This window comes from Pelobates fuscus, chromosome 5, assembly GCF_036172605.1.
Source record: "Pelobates fuscus isolate aPelFus1 chromosome 5, aPelFus1.pri, whole genome shotgun sequence".
Lineage (NCBI taxonomy): Eukaryota > Metazoa > Chordata > Amphibia > Anura > Pelobatidae > Pelobates > Pelobates fuscus.
In genome coordinates this window covers 93871983-93891835 of record NC_086321.1, presented here as the reverse complement: position 1 = coordinate 93891835, position 19853 = coordinate 93871983, and the positions used below count along the sequence as shown (strand labels likewise).

At 42.1% G+C, this 19853-nt stretch overlaps 1 protein-coding gene across 2 annotated transcripts in view; it reads right to left on the bottom strand.

Annotated features, from left to right (window-relative positions):
- The window catches only part of RNF180 (ring finger protein 180), a 152350-nt gene that overhangs the window by 25617 nt on the left and 106880 nt on the right, over positions 1 to 19853 (bottom strand). The window lies entirely within an intron of this gene.

The following is a 19853-nucleotide window of genomic DNA, read 5'->3' as shown; positions in this document are numbered from 1 at the left end:
ACTCACATTATTTCCAGCACCATCCGGTCCACTTTCATAATCAGAATTGATGATCTCCTTGGCTGACATAATCAGAATAGATGATCTTAGCCAATCACAATGCTTTTCCATAGTAAAATGCAGGACTGGCTGAGATTGTCAATTCTGATGATCTCATCCTAGGAGGTGGGCCGGCAGGGCTAAACGCCACCCTGGCTAATCAGCATCTCTTCATAGCGATGCATTGCATTTGTGCATCTCTATGGGGAAAGTTCAACATCTCCATGCAGAGCTTAGAGACGCTGAACCTCAGTTCTGCACACACTGTCTGGGGAGTGGCCACTAGAGGTGTTCATAGGCTGCAATGTGAACATTTTTTTATGATTCAGCAAGACAGAGGATAAATAAAAAAAATGGGAGGGGGGAGGGGGGAAGGGGCAAAGTTTTTTTAAATTTGCCATTATAGATCAACAACAGGTAATAATGCAGAGTAACAGACAGGTTCTCAGAAGAATATGCTATATCATTGCCAATGTCAAAGCCAAATACTGGGGAACGTATCATTAAAAATGTTAAATGCTAAAGAACTCCACTTGCTGAAAAAAAATATAGGATCTACAGCTGAGCTGCCTGAGTAAAAATCTAAATGCCAAATACCTCAATTATCTCAAACTAGGTTAAAATCCTCATAATCATCCTCTAAAAAAAAAAAAAGTCCTGACGCACGTCTCTGTGCACATTCAGCACTTTGTGGAAGGCAAACATACTCCTCTGATGCCATCATGTAGTGGGCATGGAAAACAATGACAGTGTACCTTTAAATAACATCCACCACATAATAATGTGAAGTGGATGCAGAAGGGAAGAGAGTAATTGTTATAATCTATAGAAATAACAAGAAATACTGGGTTGCAGCAACTCATAATGACAACATCTTAATGGAATGCTAAAGATTGATGCTCTGTGAATGCTGGCAATAGTGCAAAAGATAATTAGCTAGACTCAGTGGCCAAAATCGTCTGCCAAAAATATAACAAGATCGATAATACATAAAGGTTGCTGCCTGCTCCGGTGACACCTAAAGGGGACAGTAAAGGCATCCCGCATGTTTGCTGTAATGTGTCAGCTAGATTACAGTTAGGTAAGAAGCCCCCAAAATACATGAGGTAGTTCCTTGAATAGTTATGATATACCTTGTCCCCAAACTGGGAAACACATTTGTCTTAATTAAGAAACTTGATGAACAGATTTAAAAAGTAACCATATAAGGTTTCATGGAAGATACATTCAGTAAAGTGCTCAGGTCTGCTATTGGCACTGTAATGCTATACAGTTCAGTTTAGGAAATAGAAATACCCCCTAACTAGACTGCACTGACTAGAGTTCACTAACTGCCACAAGACAATGGAACCCTTCACTGATTTTTTCCGCATGCACCATAAATGGCTTCCTGTGAACTATTATGAAGATCTCATATAACTTCCTCCCAACACTAAGGATGCCTCACAGGAGAGAAGGTAGTTCTCGAAGTGTTACAAAATGATCCCCAGTAGACACCAAGGAAGCCACCCTTTTGAATCCCGTGGAAAATAATTAGACTAGAGAGTCTGTCTGTGATTAGTGATGGTTCAGATGGGATGGAGAATATAGCTTGAGAAAGTGCTGTGTCTATGTTATAGTAAATCTGGTATATTTTGCATTCTTGAGATGCTTTGTAGTTTGGATATATTATGTTCAAGTTTAGAGATGAGTTAGTGGCTAGAGTTTGGTTCCTCTCATTTAAGCAGGCCGTAAACATACCTACCTTAACTACCTTAGCAAATGTGAGAAAAATAGTTTCAGTAAGGTTACTTTACTCACTGTGGAAGTCATTGCACACTTTTAAGAGTATAGAAACTGCTGGATTATTAAAACGAAAGTCAGATTGAAATAGTCAGAAATCAGAACTGTTCATAATACTTGCTGTGGCAAACGCGCCTATGCCATGAGCTCCTGGAGGAGCCTGCTAGCTAGCCTCCTGCCCAAGGACTATGGGCCATATCCAAAGACCCCATTCAGGAGTTAACCTGTCCGGCCTCCCCAAGTGGCTTTCCCTCATTGCCCCTGGTTTGGTACTTTCCCTTCTCTGGATTTAACTGAATGCAAGCTCCCTAGCAGTCAATTGCATGAACCAACCCACGAACGGTCCTCAGCCGTACTGCTATGGAACTAATTTCGGGATGAGGACTTCGTGGTTCCTGGTTACCTCAGCGGTACTTAGCCGCGAATGTTATGGAACTGTTTTCGGCTAGGTGAGATTGCGGTTCCGGGGCAACTTGGTCTGGTGTTTTGAACCACTTTGCGACCCATCACGAGAGCGCTTTTTGGAGGGAAGGTGTCTGAGACTAAGTGGAACAAATGCTCCCTGAGAGCCAGGCGAAGCACCCCATATTTTGGCCGCAAGAGCTTCCGAAAGTTGACTGGCCAAAGCACACATTGCTCTGGAACTATTTTGGGCATAGGACCACATATGCGGCCCATCAGAACTTTGCCCTGGTGGCATTTCTCCTACACTGCGTGGATCTGAGCACTATTTGGACAACTTGGGCGCTGAGATCAGGGCTTATTGTATGGTTTGGGGTACTTTTATATTTTAATATTTTTGTGTTTGGCTCTCTTTTCCTGGGAGATAATTAGATTACCAGTCTTTAACTCAATTATCTCCCAGGCACAGAGATCTCTGGAAGGGGCTTGTATTGTATACAATGGAGACCCCATGCTGGGGGCTGTGTATATAAGCAGGCAACTTGACCTGAATAAATCAGTTCTTTTTCACCCTTCACTCAGTCACGTATTCACTCGCACATAAAAATGTGGTCAATGGCATTTAGCATCCTGACAGGAAAAGTTGTGCTGAGCAGCAATCATGCACATGGAAACCTGGTAATTGCTTTTCGGGTCAAAGGCCGGTTACAACCAATCAGATCCACAGGAGGGGTATTTAAACCCAATTCTCCTTTTGCTTATTGCCCTGTCATGGTTTCATCCTGATGGTAATCCGAGAGTGCGTTCCTGATCTTGATTTTCTGGTATTTGACTTTGGCTTTATTTTGACTTACCTGAATTCTGGTATCCTTGAGTTTTGGCTTTCCTAAATTGAACTTTAATCACATACAGGAGGCTCTTGCAGGGTCTAGCAAACTATTAACATAGCAGGGGATAAGAAAATCTTAATTAAACAGAACTTGAAATAAAGAAAGCCTAAATAGGGCTATCTCTTAAAGGGATTTAACTCCTAAATGGCAGAGGATTGAGCAGTGAGGCTGCAGGGGCATGTTCTATACACCAAAACTGCTTCATTAAGCTAAAGTTGTTCAGGTGAAGTTGTTCATTTTATGCTGTTTATGATCAACTGCAATTTGCATCTCTCTCATTTATTGTACCAACACATTCAACACACCGTTTCTTAGACAAAAAAAAGGGCTTTAATTTGATGTTACATATGCATATATAAATTCTCATTTATTACAAACAAAATGCAAAATAATAGGGGTGGGGGGAGGAATGCCTCCACCCCCCCCCCCCCAAGTTTTGGCAATAATAATGTGTGCATAATATGTCCAGCTTAGAAAAAGTAATTTAAAATCAATTTGTGTATGTGTCTTAATTTACAGAGAACATAATATGTGTAGGATTTCAGTTTATTTTGAAAGTTACAGTTCACAAACTACAAGGTCTAAAATAAAATTTCACTGTAAAACAATTTTAGAAGTTGATATGTTTGACTTGGAAATGTAATACCCATCACAGAAAACAAAATTGCCACACAAAAGTATATATTTCTATAAAGTAGACATCACAGGCTATTTACCTAATGCTATTTTGACATGGTTTACATAGCCATTTTATTGCCAATCTCTGCTAAATATTGGAGTAAAATTGAGTTTTTTTTCTATTTTGGCATATAAACATATAACAAGATTTTTGTAATGTGTATTTTGTAAAGCTGGTGTGTGCTATTCCTGTACAGAAACCCATATTGTATTCAGCTACATCTGCTGAGTACAACAATACCCTGATTGTATGCATTTGTCACTATTCTGTGAAGCTACAATGCCATATAGGAGACCATGCTATTTCAGTTTCTATAGTTGGAATTTTCATGGATGGCCCTATGTCTGAATTTGTGGCATTATAGCAGTTTGACTATTCAAATAACCCCACAAAGGCCTTCCATTTGAGAAAGCAGACACTTCAGGGTATCTTATTAGGCATATATTAAACCCTAACTTGTCACCTATATTTTTGCCAATTTATTTCAAATTTTGTGGTGAGAAAAAAAAATGAAAGTTTTTTCATACATTTGATAAGTGCCACTGTCATATATTCCCCCTAAGTATGCTCAGTTACCTCTTCTGAGTAAAACAATATGCCCAATGTATGACTTAGATACTATTTTGTGAAGTTACAATGCTGTAAAAGAGACCTGTCAATTTCAAATTTGTATGTGTTAATTTTCATAGATGGTTTTGATGGGTCCGTATTCTACTTTGAAATATTTTAGCAGGCTGCTTATTCCAACCACCCCAACAAGTCATACTATTTCTTAACGAAGACACCAGAGGGTATTTCAGAAGGCATATTTTAAACCTAAATATTTTTTCCGCTAGCTTGTACCAAGTGTAGTGGTAAAAAGCATTCTTTTCTGCCTTTTTGACACACACAGTGAGTTTGTACTGTATATTTTGCAAACCTTATGTGTGCTACGGCTCTATAATACTTCCTATCTTGCTTAGCTATGTTGTCTGAGCACAGCAATACCCCACTAGGTACCTTTACCAGGTATAGGTGGATGTTGAAGGGGCACATTTGAGGCACAGCCATTTAAGTTTGAATTTTTACTCTGGGTCCATGCCCCACTTTTGAATTTTTTTTTAGCAGGTTGTGTTTTCGAAGTACTTCACAAAGGCATACCATTTCCTAAGGAAGGCAACCCAGGGTGTTTCAAAAGGCATATTTTGAACCTTCTTGTGGGATCATTTTTTCGCTAGCCTGTACCAAGTGTAGAGGTAATATGCATTTTTTCCCTTTTTAAATTTTTTTTTTACTACCGATCTGTCTCTCTGCACTTCACAGCTCACACGGAGGTGCAGGAAGGCAGATCGGGTTTCATTGCAGCACGTGTGATCGCTCTGACTCCCGGTCAGAGTGATCACATAGGATGTGAAAGTGAAACGGCTTGCTGTAGTGTGCCTCAGACACGGAGGCACACTACCGGAAAATAACCCCACGATTATGGCAATCTGGGGTTAATTTTAATATTGGACGGACATTTTCTGTCCAGCGTCCTTAAGGGGAGGACTGCAATGATGGAAAATTTCTGTTCAGTGTCCTTAAGGGGTTAAAGGGATTCTACAGTGTAAGGAATACAAATCTGTATTTCCTACAATATAACATTATTGCGCACTCTGGTGCCTTGTTCCCTCGCGCCCCCCACAACCTTTGGCTTGTAAAAAAAAAACATTAATCATATACTCGCTTCCAACGCCGATGTCAATTTTTTTCTATATAGATTTTACTGATGCTGGAAGTCCTGATGTAGAGCATGAGGACATCCAGCATCAGTTAGGCCACCAACTGTTGGTTAGTCACCAGAAAGTGCCACTAGAGGCAGTCTTAGTCCTGCAATTTAATTATTGCAGTTTCTCAAAAAACAAACAAAAAAAAAAACATTTACATTGCAGAACTAAGTTGGACTGAGATGAAGTGGTCTGGGTGACTATAGGGTCCCTTTACCCCTTAAGGACACATGGCATGTGTGACATGTCATGATTCCCTTTTATTCCAGAAGTTTGGTCCTTAAGGGGTTAAAGTGTCAATTTCTACTAGAATCTTTATTTTTTTATAAAATGAAAAAGAAAACAAAAACAGGACCCACTCTTCACACATAAAAGCATTTCAGTAAGCTGAAGTGCTTAGTAAATGGCTGTGTTCTTTACCTTCAATACTAATCTTTCAGTGGAATAAAAGCACAAAAAACTGTCTATGAGGTGAATTGAAAGGGAACTTCACATTTTATGACAAGTAGCTGATCTTGAAGGGTATCTGACAAAGAACTTTTCCAACTCAGTTATTTTAGCCAGAAATGTGAAATTCTAAATTTCTCATTTTAGTAAATAACCTTATAAGAGCTTGTATCTGGCAGTGGAAATTACACCACTGAGTAAAACCCTGTGTACATCTTTTTATGTGATGCTGCAATTTCCTTCTAATTTATATTAGAGAGTTAATAAATTACACCACAGCCTACGTAAGTCCTGCAAAGACAGGTCACACACTGCACATCACTTCTTCACGAAAGAATATCAACTGAACTGTGAACAGCTTAGCCCACGTACCCTAATTCCTCTCCTACAACTGTCATATAGGGAATACTATTCTAGCAATCCTACTTTTCTAACCTACCCTTACTTTTGTGTGACTTTACCCCACTCCCTCTGCTCTTTGAGCAGGGTCTCCAACCCCTCCTGTTCCTGTGCGACAAATTCTTCTGGTTACAATTGTTTGTTTGTCCACCCATTGTACAGCGCTGCGGAATTTGATGGCTTTATAAATAATAATGAGGAATAACAGAAACATTGCTTTATTTCTCCTCTTCATTGCGTGTCATGCTTTGGGCTATAAGCCCATAAGCAAATTATGCAGTGCAGCTGGGTCCAGGTAGTGTGACAGGTTAATTGAAACTGTTTCTGGACTGGGCGGTTTGAATTTTGGCAGTTGGTAAGTATAATATTTGTGATTTTATTGGCTGGCTCTGGTTAGCTCATGCATTGGAATGTATTGAAGGGTCTTAGGTGATTGGCTAATAGCAAGGCAAGGCTCAAAATTGGCACAAATTGTAAGTATGTATATAGAGCTGTTTTTAGTCCTTTACTTGCCTGTGCCATAGGCTGTCCGAGTAGTGCCTGTGGGAGCTATATCACAAATGGCCCCACTCACCCAAGCCTATAAATTGTGCAAAGGTAAATGTGTATGTATTGGTTATTTATTAATATGTAAATTAAATATTGTTGTATTATTTATTAATTGCCATGGTGTATTATTGGGGTAAGGTTGCTCTTCTTTAAATGGGGGAACAGACTGTTATGGGAATTTTGTTTGTTAAGGCAGTCAGTTCATACAGTGAGGGCAAAAAGTATTTGATCCCCTGCTTATTTTGAACGTTTGTCCACTGACAAAGAAACGATCAGTCTATAATTTTAATGGTAGGGGTATTTTATCAGTGAGAAACTGAATAACAAACAAAAAAATCCAGAAAAAAAAAAAGTTATAAATTGATTTGCATGTCAATGAGTGAAATATGTATTTGATCCCCTATCAATAAGAAAGATTTCTGGCTCCAAGGTGTCTTATATACAGGTAACAAGCGGAGATTAGGAGCACTCTCTTAGAGGGGGTGCCCCTAATCTCAGCTCGTTACCTGTATAAACAACACCTGTCTACAGAAGCAATTAATCCGTCAGATTCCTAACTCTCCATTATGGCCAAGACCAAAGAGCGTCCAAGGATGTCAGGGACAAGATTACACAAGGCTGGAATGAGCTACAAGACCATCGCCAAGCAGCTTGGTGAGAAGGTGACAATAGTTGGTGCGATTATTCGCAAATGGAAGAAACACAAAATAACTGTCAGTCTCCCTCGGTCTGGTGCTCCATGCAAGATCTCACCTTGTGGAGTTTCAATGATCATGAGAACGGTGAGGAATCAGCCCAGAACTACACGGGAAGATCTTGCTAATGATCTCAAGGCAGCTGGGACCATAGTCACCAAGAAAACAATTGGTAACACACTACGCCATGAAGGACTGAAATCCTGCAGCGCCTGCAAGATCCCTGTGCTCAAGAAAGCACCGGTACAGACCTGTATGAAGTTTGCCAATGAACATCTGAATGATTCAGAGGAGAACTGTGTGAAAGTGTTGTGGTCATGTCAGGATCGGGTCAGGGATCCAACACGCAGAGTACAAAGAGTAGCAGATACGTATACCGGACCTTAGAATGGCCGGACTTAACGTAAAACTACGTATAGAATGGTCAGAGACAAGCCGAGGTCGAGGGAACGAGAAGACAGGTAAGCGAGAGACAAGCCGGGTCAAGGATAACAGAAAGACAGGAGAGTAAATACCAAAGCCGGGTCAGAACCAAAAGACAAGAGAATAACAGAGCACTGTGTGACTAGGCCGACTAGAACCACGACAGGGCAATGAGTAAATGAGAGAGCCACTGTTAAGTATCCTGGTAAGGGAGAGAAGACACGCCTCCGGCGAGTCCTGATTCGTCTCCACAGATTTGAGTGACAGGGCGTTCCGGGTTGGCGTCATGACGTCGGCCTCCGGGCCTCCTGCTATAAAAGGAAGTGACTCCCTCGCGGCCGGCGTTTGCAAGACCGGGTGAACCGCGAGGAACCGAGGAGACATGCCGTCCGGACGGATAAACTTCTAAGTCTCTACCTCTCTCAGAGGTAGAGGCTTCAGGTACCCTGACAGTACCCCCCCTCTCAGATACGCCCACCGGGCGGAAGGAGCCGGGGCGAGATGGAAAGCGGGAGTGAAATGCCCTGCGAAGGCGAGGAGCATGAACATCCTCTTGTGGTACCCAACTCCTCTCCTCAGGACCATAACCCTTCCAGTCAACCAAATATTGTACTCTCCCCCGGGAGACACGAGAATCAATAATGGAGTTAACCTCATACTCCTCCTGACCCTCCACCTGAACAGGGCGAGGAGGGGCGATTGTGGAGGAGAATCTGTTACAGATTAGAGGTTTCAGCAATGACACGTGAAAGGAGTTCGGGATGCGTAAAGTAGCTGGGAGAGCTAGACGATACGCCACTGGGTTAATTCGAGTCAAGATCCTGTAGGGACCAATATAACGAGGAGCGAATTTCATGGAAGGAACTTTAGGGCGAATATTCCTAGTACTCAACCAAACTCTATCGCCTGGAACAAAATTCGGAGCGGCCCTTCTAGGTTTGTCAGCATGTTTCTTAACCAGCATAGAATTGTGTAGAAGAATTTGTCGAGTCTGATCCCACAACTTCCTCAAATTGGCAACATGGACATCAACCGACGGCACTCCTTGGGAAGGAGAAACCGAGGGAAGAATAGATGGATGAAAGCCATAGTTCATGAAGAAGGGGCTTGAATGCGTAGAGTCACAAACGAGATTGTTGTGCGCAAACTCCGCCCAAGGAATCAAACCGACCCAATCGTCCTGGTGTTCGGAAACAAAACAACGTAAGTATTGCTCAATCTTCTGGTTGGTTCGTTCGGCAGCTCCGTTAGACTGAGGATGATAGGCGGAAGAAAAATTCAATTTGATGCCTAATTGAGAACAGAATGATCTCCAGAAACGTGAAACAAATTGGGAGCCTCTATCAGAAGTGATCTCCGAAGGAATCCCATGCAAGCGAAAAATCTCTTTAGCAAATATCTCCGCCAATTCAGGAGAAGTCGGAAGTTTAGGTAAAGGTACGAAATGTGCCATCTTGGTAAACCTATCAACTACGGTGAGGATAACAGTGTGCCTTTTAGAAACAGGCAAATCCACAATAAAGTCCATTGCCACACAGGACCAAGGTTTGTCAGGAATTTCCAGAGGTTGTAGAAGGCCACAAGGAAGCGAATGCGGTAGTTTAGTTTTAGTACAGACCTCACAGACTCCGATAAAATCCTTAATATCCCTCCGTAACGAAGGCCACCAGAAATCTTTGGAGATCAAAGAATACGTCTTGCGAACACCCGGATGACCAGCCACCTTACTCTCGTGAAGACACTGTAAGAGCTCCAGTTGGAGTTCAGGAGGAACGAAATGTCTGGAAGCAGGGGTCAGTCTAGGTGCCAGATGCTGCAAGCTCCTTATCTGATCAAGCAGTGGAGAGTGGATTTTGAGAGTAGTGTTAGCGATAATGTTACACTTGGGTACTATAGAGGACAAAACCGGCTCAGATATGGCAGCAGGTTCATATTGGCGAGACAAGGCATCGGCTTTAGAATTCTTAGAACCTGGCCTATATGTGAGTATGTAGTTGAAGTGAGTGAGGAATATGGACCAACGAGCCTGTCTAGATGATAGTCGTTTAGCCTCTCCAATATAGGATAAGTTTTTATGATCTGTCAAAATAGTAACAGGATGCAAAGTCCCCTCCAATAAATGTCTCCACTCCTTTAAGGCCATGATAACCGCTAGGAGTTCCCTGTCACCAATGTCATATCTGCTTTCAGTACCTGACAATTTTTTGGAAAAGTATCCACAAGGATGTAATGGTTTATCTACACCCAACCTTTGGGACAGAACGGCACCTATACCTGTCTCAGAAGCGTCAACTTCGAGTAGGAAAGGTAGTGTAGTATCAGGGTGAACTAAAATTGGTGCGGAAGCAAACAGCTCCTTGAGTGTCTTAAAAGCCAGAAGTGCTTCAGTAGACCAATTCTTAGTATCAGCCCCTTGTTTGGTCATATTGGTGATGGGAGCAATGATAGAGGAGTATCCCTTAATGAAACGTCTGTAGTAATTGGAGAAACCAATAAATCTCTGGATAGCCTTGAGACCCTTAGGTAAAGGCCAATCTAATATGGATTGGAGCTTCTCCGGATCCATTTCAAACCCCTCTCCAGAAATCACGTAACCAAGAAAGGTAGTTTGGGATTGGTCAAAGCTGCATTTCTCTAATTTGCAGTATAAGCCATGCTGAAGAAGTTTGTGTAAAACCCTTCTGACTTGTCCGTGGTGAGTCTCAATATCCCTGGAATGTATAAGTATATCATCAAGGTATACAATCACACAGTCATCTTGAAACTCCCTAAGAACCTCATTAATAAGATCCTGAAATACCGCCGGGGCATTGCAGAGACCAAAAGGCATTACAGTATACTCATAGTGCCCATATCGAGTATTGAACGCAGTTTTCCACTCGTCTCCGTCGTGAATTCTCACCAAATTATAAGCACCTCTAAGGTCTAACTTAGTGAAAATCTTAGAACTTTTTAATCGATCAAAAAGCTCGGTGATCAAGGGAATCGGATATGCATTTCTAATGGTTATCTTGTTAAGACCTCGGTAGTCAATGCAGGGTCTTAAAGAACCATCCTTCTTTTTAACAAAAAAAAATCCAGCCCCAGCAGGAGAGGAGGATCTCCTAATGAACCCCTTGTCTAGGTTTTCACGAATATACTCCTCTAGAACTAAGTTCTCATTCGTAGACAAAGGGTATACATGACCCCTGGGAGGCATAGTACCAGAAAGTAAATTAATTTTGCAATCAAAAGACCTATGTGGTGGTAAGGTATCAGCCTTTCCTTTGTCAAATACTGCCTTTAAATCTTGATACAAGGACGGTATCTGTACTTTGGTAGAGTCGGTAGCGTTATTAAGTGCGTTGACACTACAGAGAGGTGACACTTTCTTTAAACAATTCTCTTGACAATCCTGACCCCACGAAACTATTTCCCCTGATCTCCAATCTATAACGGGGTTATGTCTCTTAAGCCAGGAGTAACCCAGGACTATGGGAACAGAAGGAGATGAAATGAGTAGTAGGGATATTTCCTCCTTGTGTAGAATACCAGTAGTTAAGTTAAGAGGTGTGGTCTCCCGGAAAATCACAGGCTCGACTAAAGGTCTACCATCAATGGCTTCAACAGCCAAGGGTGTCTTCCTTAACTGGGATGGGATAGTGTGTTTGGTGAGAAACTTTTGGTCGATAAAACTCTCAGCAGCGCCGGAGTCTATCAATGCCATAGTCTCTAAGGTTCCCTTTTCCCAAGTTAAAGAGACCGGTAATAGGAGTCTATGTTCTTTGTAGTTATGAGTAGAGGACAAAATCGAAACACCCAAGGTCTGTCCTCTAGAGAAACTTAGGTGCGAGCGTTTCCCGGACGACTGGGACAGCTCAAACGTACATGACCTCTGGCTCCACAATACATACACAGTCCCTCCCTTCTCCTGTACTGTCTCTCCTCCTCTGACAGACGAGTAAGGCCTAACTGCATAGGTTCTGAAAACTGTGGAGTTTTGGTTTCAGAAATTTGAAATGATGGTGCTAGTCTAAAGGAAGATCTACCGGTTCTATCTCGAGTATTCTGCCTCTCCCTTAGACGTTCGTCAATACGAGAGATAAAGGAAATTAAGTCTTCCAAGTTCTCGGGAAGCTCTCTTGTCGCTACCTCGTCAAGTATTACATCGGATAATCCATTTAAAAATACGTCTATATAGGCCTGTTCATTCCATTTTACCTCTGCCGCCAAAGACCTGAACTCTAGTGCGTAATCCACAAGTGTTCGGTTGTCTTGTCTAAGGCGCAACAGTAATCTGGCTGCATTGACCCTCCTGCCAGGGGGATCAAAAGTTCTTTTAAAAGCAGCTACAAAGGCATTATAGTTATAGACTAATGGATTATCATTCTCCCACAACGGATTAGCCCATCTCAGAGCTTTCTCAATGAGTAAGGTAATAATGAATCCCACTTTTGCCCTATCAGTAGGGTAGGAACGGGGCTGTAGCTCGAAATGGATACTGATCTGGTTCAAAAACCCACGACACCTATCAGGAGAACCAGCATAACGTACAGGTGGGGTAACTCGGGAAGAAGCACCTACAGTAGCTACCTCTAGCCCTGAACCCACAGAAGAAGCAGACGTATTACGCATCTCCTCAGGTGGATTAATAGGACGTGATAGCAGCGCCTGTAGTGCTAGAGCCATCTGATCCATCCTATGATCCATGGCGTCAAACCTAGGATCAGGAGAACCAAGCTGACAATTTGTACCTGCAGGATCCATGGCCCTGTCGTAATGTCAGGATCGGGTCAGGGATCCAACACGCAGAGTACAAAGAGTAGCAGATACGTATACCGGACCTTAGAATGGCCGGACTTAACGTAAAACTACGTATAGAATGGTCAGAGACAAGCCGAGGTCGAGGGAACGAGAAGACAGGTAAGCGAGAGACAAGCCGGGTCAAGGATAACAGAAAGACAGGAGAGTAAATACCAAAGCCGGGTCAGAACCAAAAGACAAGAGAATAACAGAGCACTGTGTGACTAGGCCGACTAGAACCACGACAGGGCAATGAGTAAATGAGAGAGCCACTGTTAAGTATCCTGGTTAGGGAGAGAAGACACGCCTCCGGCGAGTCCTGATTCGTCTCCACAGATTTGAGTGACAGGGCGTTCCGGGTTGGCGTCATGACGTCGGCCTCCGGGCCTCCTGCTATAAAAGGAAGTGACTCCCTCGCGGCCGGCGTTTGCAAGACCGGGTGAACCGCGAGGAACCGAGGAGACATGCCGTCCGGACGGATAAACTTCTAAGTCTCTACCTCTCTCAGAGGTAGAGGCTTCAGGTACCCTGACAGGTCAGATGAGACCAAAATTGAGCTCTTTGGCATCAACTCAACTCGCCGTGTTTGGAAGAGGAGGAATGCTGCCCATGACCCCAAGAAGACGATCCCCACCATCAAACATGGAGGTGGAAACATTATGCTTCGGGGGTGTTTTTCTGCTAAGGGGACAGGACAACTGCACCACATCAAAGGGATGATGAACGGGGCCATGTACCATCAAATCTTGGGTAAGAACCTCCAGGGCATTGAAAATGGGTTGTGGATGGGTATTCGAGCATGACAATGACCCAAAACACACAGCCAAGGCAACAAAGGAGTGGCTCAAGAAGAAGCACATTAAGGTCCTGGAGTGGCCTAGCCAGTTTCCAGACCTTAATCCCATAGAAAATCTGTGGAGGGAGCTGAAGGTTCCAGTTGCCCAACGTTAGCCTTAAAACCTCAATGACTTGGAGAGGATCTGCAAAGAGGAGTGGGACAAAATCCCTCCTGAGATGTGTGCAAACCTGGTGGCGAACTACAAGAAATGTCTGACCTCTGTGATTGCCAACAAGGGTTTGCCACCAAGTACTAAGTCGAAGGGGTCAAATACTTATTTCACTCATTGACTTGAAAATCAATTTATAACTTTTTTGACATGTGTTTTTCTGGATTTTTTTTTGTTATTCTATCTCTCACTGTTAAAATACACCTACCATTAAAATTGTAAGCTGATAATGTCTTTGTCACTGGGCAAAACTTCAAAATCAGATATGTTTTCTCTCACTGTATACAGTACGGACCAGAAATATTTGGACACTGACACAAGTTTTGTTATTTCGGCTGTTAACCAAAAACAAATTCAAGTTATAGTTAAATAATGAATATGGGCTAAAAGTGCAGTTTCTCAGCTTTAATGTGAGGGTATGGACATCCAGATTGGAGGAAGGGTTTAGGATTACAGCTTTTTAATATGTAGCCTCCTCTTTTTCAAGGGACCATGAGTAACTGGCCAATTAACTCAAAAGCGTTTTCATGGATAGACGTGAGCTATTCCTTCATTATTTCTTCATCAATTAAGCAGGTGAAAGGACTGGAGGTGATTCCAAGTGTGGCATTTGCATTTGCAAGCTGTTGCTGTGAACCCACAACATGCAGTTAAAGGAGCTCTCAGTGCAAGTGAAACAGGCCATCCTTACACTGCAAAAAAAAAAAAATATAAAAATCCATCAGAAAAATAGCAGGAACATTAGGAGTGGCCAAATCAATAGTTTGGTACATTCTGAGAAAAAAAAAAAGTGGTAGATGATTGTAGGATCCTTTCCATGGTAAAAAAAAAAAAAAAGAATGAGGTAGGCATATCATTATTCAAGTCTACCATAAAAAGAAGATTTCACAAGAGCATATACAGAGGGTTCACCACAAGGTACAAACCATTCATAAGCCTCAAGAATAGAAAGAGCAGATTAGACTTTGGCAAAAAAACAAAAGCCAAATGATGATTGGAAGAAAAAGTATGGAGAAGGCTTGGAACGGCTAATGATCCAAACCAAACCACATCATCTGTAAAACATGGTGCATGGCATGGGCATGCATGGCTTCTAATTGCACTGTGTCACTAGTGTTTATTGATGATTTGTCAGAAGACAGAAACAGCTGGATGGATTCTGAGGTGTATTGGGATATATTGTCTGCTCAGATTCAGCAAAGTTCATTGGACTGCGCTTCACTTTACAAATGGACAATGACTCAAAACATACTGTGAAGCAACCCAGAAGTTTATTAAGGCCAGTAAGTGGAAGATTTAGCAATGGGTCCATTACCTGAACGCAACTAGATAGAGCATGCATTTCACTTGCTGAAGGCAAAACTTAAGGCAGAAAGACCCATGAACAAACAACAACTGAAGACAGCTGCAGAAAAGGCAAAGAAAACAATCAGAAAACTAGCGTTTGATGATGTCCATGTGTTCCAGACTTCAAGCAGACATTACCTACAAAGAATTCTTAACAAAGTATTAAAACTGTACATTTTATTTATGATTGTGTTAATTTGTCCAATTACATTTGAGAACCTTAAACAAATAGGACTGTGCATAAAAAAGGTTGCAATTTCTAAAAGTTTCACACAATATTTTGTTCAAGCCCTTGAATTAAAGAGGAAAGTCTGCACTTTAATTGCATCTCAGTTGTTTCATTTCAAATTAATTGTGGTGGCATACAGAGCCAAAATTATCAAAATTGTGTTAGTGTTCAAATAATTCCAGATCTATCCATATGGACAATGTGTTATAAAGGCTAAAGCTAAAATATGGTTAATGTATTTTATTGTTGTTTATGATCTGTGCAATACAAATCTTTATGTGCCGAGCTATGTGGATAACAAGATCACACTGAAACAGCTTCTGTAACATGCCAATATAACAGTTCCTTATTCTGTATTAAAATAAAATATAGCGTTACATAGGTTTAAATAAGAGTTAATCACGAGGGTATGAAAATAAAGAAACAGCAGGGCTCGAGTCCTGCAGGAACGCATGGGAACGGCGTTCCTGCACTTTTTCCAAAGCAGGAACGCCGTTCCCAGTCCTGCAGGACCTGTCCTGCTAACTGCACACAGGGGCCATCACACGCGGTGTTCTTCTCCAGCTCTAACTCTCGCGAGACCCGCGGCTGTGAGAGCGTTGCCACGGGTTACCATGGCAAGGCTCCGCACAGGCGAGTCTCGCGAGAGTTGAAGCTGAGAGAGCTGGAGAAGAATGCCGCGTGTGATGGCCCCTGTATGCAGCGGCTGCTACCCTCCACCGGACCACCAGGCGATCTCCCCCCTCCCTGACAAGGTAAGAAGCAGGGAGGGGGGAGTAAATAAAAAAAAACATAAAAACAAAGGTTAAAAAGCAAATGCATCCCCCCCATCATCCAGCACACACACACACATAATCCAGTACACACACACACACATAATCCAGCGCACACACACACACATAATCCAGCACACACACACATAATCCAGCACACACACACACACATAATCCAGCACACACACACACGCATCATCCAGCACACACACGCATCATCCAGCACACACACGCATCATCCAGCACACACACACACATAATCCAGCACACACATAATCCAGCACACACATAATCCAGCACACACACACACATAATCCAGCACACACACGCATCATCCAGCACACACACACACATAATCCAGTACACACACACACATCATCCAGCACACACACACACATAATCCAGTACACACACATAATCCAGCACACACACACATCATCCAGCACACACACACATCATCCAGCACACACACACATCATCCAGCACACACACACACATAATCCAGCACACACACACATCATCCAGCACACACACACATAATCCAGCACACACACACACATAATCCAGCACACACACACATCATCCAGCACACACACACACATCATCCAGCACACACACACACATAATCCAGCACACACACACATCATCCAGCGCACACACACATCATTCAGCACACACACACACACACACATCATCCAGCAAACACACACACACACACACACATCATCCAGCACACACACACACACACACATCATCCAGCACACACACATCATAGCCCACACACACATACAACATCCAGCACACACACACATACAACATCCAGCACACACACACATCATCCAGCAAACAAACACACACACTTCATCCAGCACACACACACACTTCATCCAGCACACACACACTTCATCCAGCACACACACACTTCATCCAGGACACACACACACACACATCATCCAGCGCACACACACACACACACACACACACACACATCATCCAGTGCACACACACACACACACTTCATTAAGCACACACACACACCCACACACACTTCATCCAGCACACACACACACATCATCCAGCACACACACACACATCATCCAGCACACACACACACATCATCCAGCACACACACACATCATAGCCCACACACACACACACACACACACATCATCCAGCACACACACACATCATCCAGCAAACAAACACACACACTTCATCCAGCACACACACACACTTAGAAACATAGAAACATAGAATGTGATGGCAGATAAGAACCATTCGGCCCATCTAGTCTGCCCAGTTTTCTAAATACTTTCATTAGTCCCTGGCATTATCTTATAGTTAGGATAGCCTTATGCCTATCCCACGCATGCTTAAACTCCTTTACTGTGTTAACCTCTACCACTTCAGCTGGAAGGCTATTCCATGCATCCACTACCCTCTCAGTAAAGTAATACTTCCGGATATTATTTTTAAACCTTTGTCCCTCTAATTTCAGACTATGTCCTCTGGTTGTGGTAGTTTTTCTTCTTTTAAATATAGTCTCCTCCTTTACTGTGTTGATTCCCTTTATGTATTTAAATGTTTCTATCATATCCCCCCTGTCTCGTCTTTCCTCCAAGCTATACATGTTAAGATCCTTTAACCTTTCCTGGTAAGTTTTATCCTGCAATCCATGAACCAGTTTAGTAGCCCTTCTTTGAACTCTCTCTAAGGTATCAATATCCTTCTGAAGATATGGTCTCCAGTACTGTGTACAGTACTCCAAGTGAGGTCTCACCAGTGTTCTGTACAATGGCATGAGCACTTCCCTCTTTCTACTGCTAATACCTCTCCCTATACAACCAAGCATTCTGCTAGCATTTCCTGCTGCTCTATTACATTGTCTGCCTACCTTTAAGTCCTCAGAAATAATCACCCCTAAATCCCTTTCCTCATATGTTGAGGTTAGGACTCTATCAAATATTCTGTACTCTGCCCTTGGGTTTTTACGTCCAAGATGCATTATCTTGCACTTATCCACATTAAATGTCAGTTGCCACAACTCTGACCATTTTTCTAGTTTACCTAAATCATTAGCCATTTGGCTTATCCCTCCTGGAACATCAACCTTGTTACATATCTTAGTATCATCCGCAAAAAGACACACCTTACCATCAAGACCTTCTGCAATATCACTAATAAAAATATTAAAGAGAATGGGTCCAAGTACAGGTACCCCACTGGTGACAAGCCCAAGCTTTGAATATACTCCATTGACTACAACCCTCTGTTGCCTGTCACTCAGCCACTGCCTTACCCATTCAACAATATTGGAATCCAAACTCAAAGATTGTAGTTTATTGATAAGCCTTCTATGTGCAACAGTGTCAAAAGCCTTACTGAAATCTAGGTAAGCAATGTCTACTGCACCACCCTGATCTATAATTTTAGTTACCCAATGAAAAAAATCAATAAGATTAGTTTGGCATGATCTCCCTGAAGTAAACCCATGTTGTCTCTGATCTTGAAATCCATGTGTTTTTAGATGTTCAACAATCCTATCCTTTAACATGGTTTCCATCACTTTCCCCACTACTGAAGTAAGGCTTACTGGCCTATAGTTGCCCGACTCCTCCTTATTACCTTTCTTGTGAATGGGCACAACATTCGCTAACTTCCAATCTTCTGGGACTACTCCTGTTAACAATGATTGGTTAAATAAATCTGTTAATGGTTTTGCTAGTACACCACTAAGCTCTTTTAATAGCTTTGGGTGTATTCCATCAGGTCCCATTGACTTATTTGTCTTTACTTTTGACAGTTGAAATAGAACCTCTTCCTCTGTAAACTCACATGTAATAAATGACTCATTTATCCTTTTTTTTAACAGAGGTCCCTTTCCTTCAATTTCAGCTGTAAATACTGAACAAAAATATTCATTGAGGCAGTCAGCTAGACCTTTATCCTCATCTACATACCTTCCTTCTTTTGTTTTTTTTTTTTTTTTAAATTCTTTATTTTTGACGTGCAGAGTTGAATACAAGCTTTGTCACGATGTACTGCACATATTTTTTTTTTTATAACAGAAAACTAGCTTTTCGCAGAAAGCTTGAACATAGCGAGGTAATAGAAACATGCATGTCGTCAATGCGTTAGTCTAGATGCGTATAAAGGTTAACCATTTAGTCGACATACGGATGCAGTAATATGATATAATTAACATAACGTCTAAGCATTTTGCTGGCCGTTCATCCAGCGTGATTTTAGCAGAGTAAATGCTACTAGTAAGTGAATTAGACAATTAAGGAGAAAATCTCTACGACACATTCGCCTTCTTTTCTGGTATGGTGGACTAAGTTTAAATTCTCACTGTGAGGCCCTACTTTATATATATTGTTAAAGCTAGACCATGCCGTTAGGACTGTAAAGTAAGAATGAATGTAGCTAGCACATAGTGTTAACACGCTATAGGACATTCACAGTAAGCATTAAGTATTAAGTATGCTAGGACTTGAGGTTAGGAAGCCGTTAGACTTCAGTGAGATTACAGTGAGTAGTAAATTAGCCCCCTATACTGGCTATCCAGTCGAATCTAGCTCCCGCCGATTAGTACTTATGCTGGTATAAAATGTGTAGCTAGCGAATTACATCTGCGGTATTGTTGATTGTCTGACTTGTAATGC